We start from the raw sequence: 6,707 nt of genomic DNA on the forward strand, positions 1-6,707 counted from the left end.
ATGAAAAGCACCATAAGTAAATCCAAAAATAAACTGAAAAACACTTTTCATATAACCAAAGGAAAAAAATCTTCATATATAAAAAGATATTGTAAATTAATAAGAAAATGCCAGACTACCTCAAAAAATGAAAATGGCTAAAGATAAGCAAGTTTTATGTGTGTGTTTATTTGTTTATTTCTTTTTGAGGCAGAGTCTCGCTCTGTCACCCAGGCTGGAGTGCAGTGGCGCAATCTCAGCTCACTGCAACCTCTGCATCCCAGGTTCAAGTGATTCTCCTGCCTCAGCCTCCCAGATAAGCCAGTTTTAAAAGAAATACAGATTAAATTGACATTATAGCATTGATCATAATGGTGAGAAGCTAGAAACATGAAGTAATAATAGGCAACCAACTGAAATAAATTATGATACACATACATATAACTTAGTTCAAAATGATAGTAGAAAAAAATGTGTTTACCAAATGTATAAGAAAAAAACAACCACATTAAAAAGTGGGCAAAGGACATGAACAGACACTTCTCTAAAGAAGACATTCATGTGGGCCACCAACATGTGAAAAAAAAGCTTAACATCACTGATCATTAGAGAAATGCAAATCAAAACTACAATGAGATACTGTCTCAGGCCAGTCAGAATGGTGATTATTCAAAAGTCGAGAAACAACAGATTCTGGTGAGGTTGCAGAGAAATAGGAACACTTTTACACTGTTGGTGGGAGTGTAAATTAGTTCAACCACTGTGAAAGACAGTGTGGTAATTTCTCAAAGACCTAGAGGCAGAAATACCATTTGACCCAGCAATCCCATTACCAGGTACACACCCAAAGGAATATCAATAATTCTGTCATAAAGATATATGTGCATATATGTTCATTGCAACACTGTTCACTATAGCAAAAACATGGAATCAACCCAAATGCCCATCAGTGATAGACTAGATAAAGAAAATATGGTACATATACACAATGGAATACTATGCACCCATGAAAAGGAACAAGATTATGTCTTTTGCAGGGACATGAATGGAACTGGAAACTGTTATCCTCAGCAAACTAACACAAGAACAGAAAACCAAACACTGTATGTTCTCACTTATAAGTGGGAGCCGAATGATGAGAACACATGAACACATTGGGGGAACAACACACACTGGGGCCGTCGGAGGGTGAAGGGGGAGGGAGAGCACCCAGAATAATAGCTAATGGATGCTGGGCTTAATTCCAGGGTGATGGGTTGATCTGTGCAGCAAACCACCATGGCACACGTTTACCCATGTCACAAACTTGTACATCCTGAAAATGTACCCCAAAACTTAAAATAAAAGTGTAAGAAAAAAAAAGATTAGGGTTTTTTCAATGTGTAAAACATAGTAAAAAATAATCTATGTGTTAAAAAATGTATTTACTGCTAGGAAATGTGAATCCCTAAAAATAACATGGATATTTTCATTTTTTATAAAAAATTATATATATTGACAGGAAGGAATATGAAAATAATATTGTCTGTTTGAAATTGTATTTAAAATTTTCTTTTGACTATATTTGCTTTTTCTGCAATGAATTACTTTCATAGTAACAAAAAGTCTTTTAAAAATTACTCCCAGCACAAAAAAAAACCAGCAATCCCTGAGGTAAGGTGGCATTTTAAAAACTGAAAATATTTATTTGGACAGAAAAGCAAAACTTCATCATAATTATGAATATTGTAATTATAAAGTAAATGAACACTTCAATTATGTAACAGTTGTGATTTATCATTAAGGTTTTAGGTCTATAATACATTTAAAATCTAATGAACTTTGGAAAGACAATACCATAAAATTGTCTTAAAACACTATGTTAAGTCATTACTAACATTGCAGATAAGGATAAAGATGGCAAAATTCTTTACTCTTACCACATCATCATATAATTATCACATTTGTTATCAAATTTTAGTTTGGAAGTCAGTCCACTTATCAATATCAAATTCTACTTTGTTGCACAATGTCCAGTTGGGCAATTTTCAACTACGTTGTGAAACTCAAGAAAAATAAAGTTGAGTCTAAGCAGTTGGCACAGTTCTGCTCAAAAACCTATTCTTACAAAATAACTTGTCAAAACATTTTTATCTTTAAAAAATTTTGAATGCAACTATTAATGTTTCACTTTTGCTCTACTCAATTCTTCCTTTAAAAGTTTATTAAAATTATTAAGGAAATAAAGTGTAGAAGGACTATAGAAAATATTTTCAATAAAAAGAGTAATCATTAACTCTGGCAATTGCCACTAGGAAGGAGTATACATACTGATAAAAATTATAGAAACCTGTTGGTTGTTCCCCTAACTACCACTGATGTTGGGTTAAGTCCCACAACATCAAAAATGAAGAAATAGTTCCATGAGCTGTCAATAATTGTCTGAAGGCAATGTATTATTCATTGGCACCAGAATCCCTCTGATGTTCTTCCACATGTTCACCTGTTTTTACCATCGGTCATCTATCAGATTCTGCAACTGTTGTGGGAATATCCAACTAACAAAAGCCAAAGCTGGGCATTGACACTGACGGTAGCTTACTGATGTTTCCCCTGCAAATGTCACATTTTCTGATAATAAAATTTTGCACAAAAGGTGGAATTCAAAAGGCTGATTATACATTTATCTAAAATCTTATAATTACAGTAGTTTATGAAAAAAGTTGTCCAGTAGCATAAACTGCTTCTGCATCAGTTACACAAACAAGACAAGGATAAAGATGACAAAAACGCATCCAAACGGTTCACAGACAGGGTTGAGAAGTAAGCTTGTGATTTCAATTTGGTCTTTCGTAGGATCAGTGCTGTGCCAAGAACTTTGAGAGACTGGTGAACATTAGCTTGCTTACTAATGCTATGAGACAAAAAAGTACTAGCTCTTCCTCCTTGGTGAAAGAGTGATGGTACATCTGTGGAAACATCCCAATGTCAGAGGAATTCATCTTCAGAACAATAAATGGAGGATCTGGGTTTAATGGGTGAAAGTGAACTTCCTACATTTTAGCTTCGTACTTCTTCAGCGAAGATACAGGCATAGTACCTTGTCTAACATTCCAAATACTCAACATTCCATCCTGGCCACCAGGAGCTACAACATGCTGTTTGGTGAGATTTCTATCAATGCAATGGAATGGCACTCAGTCACCGCTCAGTGACAATATCTGAGAAGGCTCATTTCCTTGTTGTGTGAAATCCCATATTTTTAACTGTCCAATCGAATTTACAGTAAGAATCTCTCAAGAGTTCTAAGAAAGATTACAGCATAGAGTATACTACTATCCGCATTGCCTACAGTTCTTACAGTTTCCTTGTGATAAGCTTTGAAGAGATTTATTCAACCATTGTCTCCAACGTTAATGATTTCTGGGTTGTTCCACACAATACCTGTACATGGTGCACTGCTACACGAAGGACTTTCTGGGTCTGTGTGGTAATGAGCTGTAGTTCACAGTTGGTTGACTGAAAGAGTCTGGTTATTCAGATGATGAAGGAAAACTGATACACATCCTGTTGATGAAGCAGCTACAATTCTTTCCTGGTCAGACAACTGTCAATCCAGTATATCACCATAGTGTCTAATATCACACAGTAATTGATTGTCTCCTTCAAACCCTCTATCAGAGTTCAAGTTTCCAAAATCTCCAATAGACCGCAGTGAAACATAATTTTCCCCATTGTCCCAAGAGCCCATAGAGAACATCTCTGCAGTCTTCAAGCTCCCCAGAGGCACTGGTCACCAGCACGTTTTGCAGATTTTCTGAGACACAAACAGCATAAATTTCCTCCAGCTGAAAGCAACTGCAGCAGGTACAGCAACAAGAAAGCACTGCTTCCAACTTCTCTTCTGCAGCTTCCTCATCTCTCTCAGCCTTTGTGGAATTGAAGAGAGTTAGGACCTTGCTCTGGATTAGGCTTTGGCTTAAGGGAATGTTGTGGCTGGCTTGATCTTCTATGCAGACCAACTAGAACTTTCTCCACATCAGCATTAAGGCTGTTTCCTTGTTTTTATCATTTTTCATGTGTTCATTGAGGCAGTACTTTTAATTTCCTTCAAGAACTTTTCCTTTGCACTCACAACTTGGCCAACTCTTTGGCACAGAGGCCTAGCTTTCAGCCTATCATGGCTTTTGACCTTCCTCTCTCACCAAATTTAATTATTTCTAGCTTTTAATTTAAAAAGAGAGGCATGCAACTCTTCCTTTGACTTGAACACTTAGAGGTCATTGTAGGGCTATTTCAATATTGTTGTGTTTCAGGGAATAGGGAGGCCTGAGGAGAGTGAGGGAGATGGGGGAATGGGTGGTTAGTGGAGCAATCAGAACATACACAACCATTACTGATTAAGTTCATGGGTATGGTTCATATAGCCCCCCCAAAATTACAATAGTATCATCAAAGATCACTTATCACAGATTACTATAACAGATATAATAATAATAAAGTGTAAAATATTGTGAGAATTACCAAAATGTGACACAGAGACACAAACGGAGCATATTGCTGTTGGAAAAAATGGCATTAATAGAATTGCTTGCTGCAGGGTTGCCACACACCTTCAGCTTGTGAAAAATGAAAGCTCTGTTCAGTACAATAAAGCAAAGCACAATAAATTGAGGTATATCTGTGTATGTCTGTATGTGCGTGTGTGTGTGTGTGTGTGTCCTATTGGTTTTCTTTCTCTGGAAGACACTAATATAACAACCTAAATAATAGAAGAAAACATTTGTAAATTATTAATTAGTGACTTTTATCCAGAATATATGTTTAAAGGCTTACAACTCAGTGATAAAAAGACATCCTAATTTTTAAATTTTTTTTATTATACTTTAAGTTCTAGGGTACACATGCGTAATATGCAGGTTTATTGCATAGGTATACCTGTGCCATGTTGGTTTGCTGCACCCATCAACTCGTCATTTACAATAGGTATTTCTCCTAATGCTGTCCCTTCACCCCACGACAGGCCCAGGTGTGTGATGTTCCCCACCCTGTGTCCAAGCGTTCTCATTGTTTAATTCCCACCTATGAGTGAGAACACGCGGTGTTTGGTTTTCTGTCCTTGTGATAGTTTGCTGAGAATGATTGTTCTAGCTTCATCCATGTCCCTGCAACAGACATGAACTCATCCTTTTTTAAAGGCTACATAGTATTCTATGGTGTATCTGTGCCACATTTTCTTAATCCAGTCTGTCATTGATGGACATTTGGGTTGGTTCCAAGTCTTTGCTATTGTGAATAGTCCCACAATAAACATATGTGTGCATGAAGACATACTAATTTTTTTAATGAGCAAAGGGTTAAATATACATTTCTCCATAGAATATATCTGAACAGCCAATAAGGACATGAAAAGTACATTAATCAGTAATTAGGAAAATGCAAAGCAAAACTACAATAGTGTAGCACTTCACACTAACTAGGATGACTAAATTCAAGAAGACAGCAATAACAAATGTTGGCAAGAATGTGGAGAAATTGTAACACTCATATATGTTGATGTGACTGTAAAATGATGTGACCATTTTGGCAAATAGTTTGGCAGTTGACGGTTTACTGTTAAATATAGAGTTATTATATGACCCAGCCATTCCATTCCTTGGTATGTATGAAGTGAAAACATGTCCACATAAAACTTGGTACATAAATGTTTATAGCAGCATTATTTGTATTAGCCAAAAACTGGAAACAACCAAAATGTCCATCAACTAATGAATCGATAACTAATATATGGTATATCCATACAATAGAACATTATCTGAAAGTTAAAAGGTGAAAGCGGTTACTGTCTGCTGTTAAGCCTTCCACTACAGATACAAGAAAAAAGTCTCTTCACACTTTCTGTCTGTCTGATTGTAGCAGCCTGAGATTGAATAGAGGAATACAGGGGGTAAAACACAGAGAGAATTTTCACAGCTCAGGAATAATCTTGTAAACACTGAAGAGCCTGTTTTACTACAAAGGAAAATCTAAAATTTGGTCTACATGAGAAGTGTCAGGAAATAGCTCCTCCTATCCTAACCTAGCTGGTTACATTTGTAAGAGCTTAAAGGCTAAAGGTAATTAAAAGCAAGCCAATGATAAAAAGAAAAGAAGGAACACAAAAAGGAATGAAATTCCAGTACATATTACAACTTGAATAAAGTTTGAAAGCATTATGTGAAGTGAAAGAAGTCAGTAGAAAAAACAAACAAACAAACAAAAACAAATATAGCACGATTCCATTTATATGAGATGTCCATAATAGTCAAATCTATAGAGACAGAGAGTTGATTCGTGGTTACTAACAACTGGGTTGGGCAGTGAAGAGAGAAGTGTGAGGAAGGGTGAATGACTGGTAATAGGTGTCAAATTTCTTTTTGGGGTTATGAAAATGTTCTAAAGTTACATTATACTGACCTCATTCCATCTTACTTGCCATCTATCTTCATAAGTAGCCCTGCTTGTGTTTTTGCCCGTTTCCTCCCACCCCAGCTTCTACTTTGATCTTTCTATTCCTCGTGTTTCTTCTAGTCTTGCATCATAATCCAAGCTCCAAGCACAAAAACAAATTATCTGTTCCCAACCTCTTTGAATCAGAAGCATTAGCAATTATATGAACCATCATTTGCCTTGGGTCCACCAAACCAGCCCCAATTCCTGTGGCCAAATCTGTGGATACAGTTATTTGGAGTTTGGAATTTATACCTTCA

General features: G+C 36.2%; 1 pseudogene; it reads right to left on the reverse strand.

Annotated features, from left to right (window-relative positions):
• Positions 1-2,620: 2,620 nt before the first annotated feature.
• Positions 2,621-3,193, reverse strand: LOC140712091 (nucleoporin Nup43 pseudogene; annotated as a pseudogene).
• Between the last annotated feature and the right edge of the window lie 3,514 nt (positions 3,194-6,707).

This window comes from Chlorocebus sabaeus, chromosome 7 (assembly GCF_047675955.1).
Source record: "Chlorocebus sabaeus isolate Y175 chromosome 7, mChlSab1.0.hap1, whole genome shotgun sequence".
Lineage (NCBI taxonomy): Eukaryota > Metazoa > Chordata > Mammalia > Primates > Cercopithecidae > Chlorocebus > Chlorocebus sabaeus.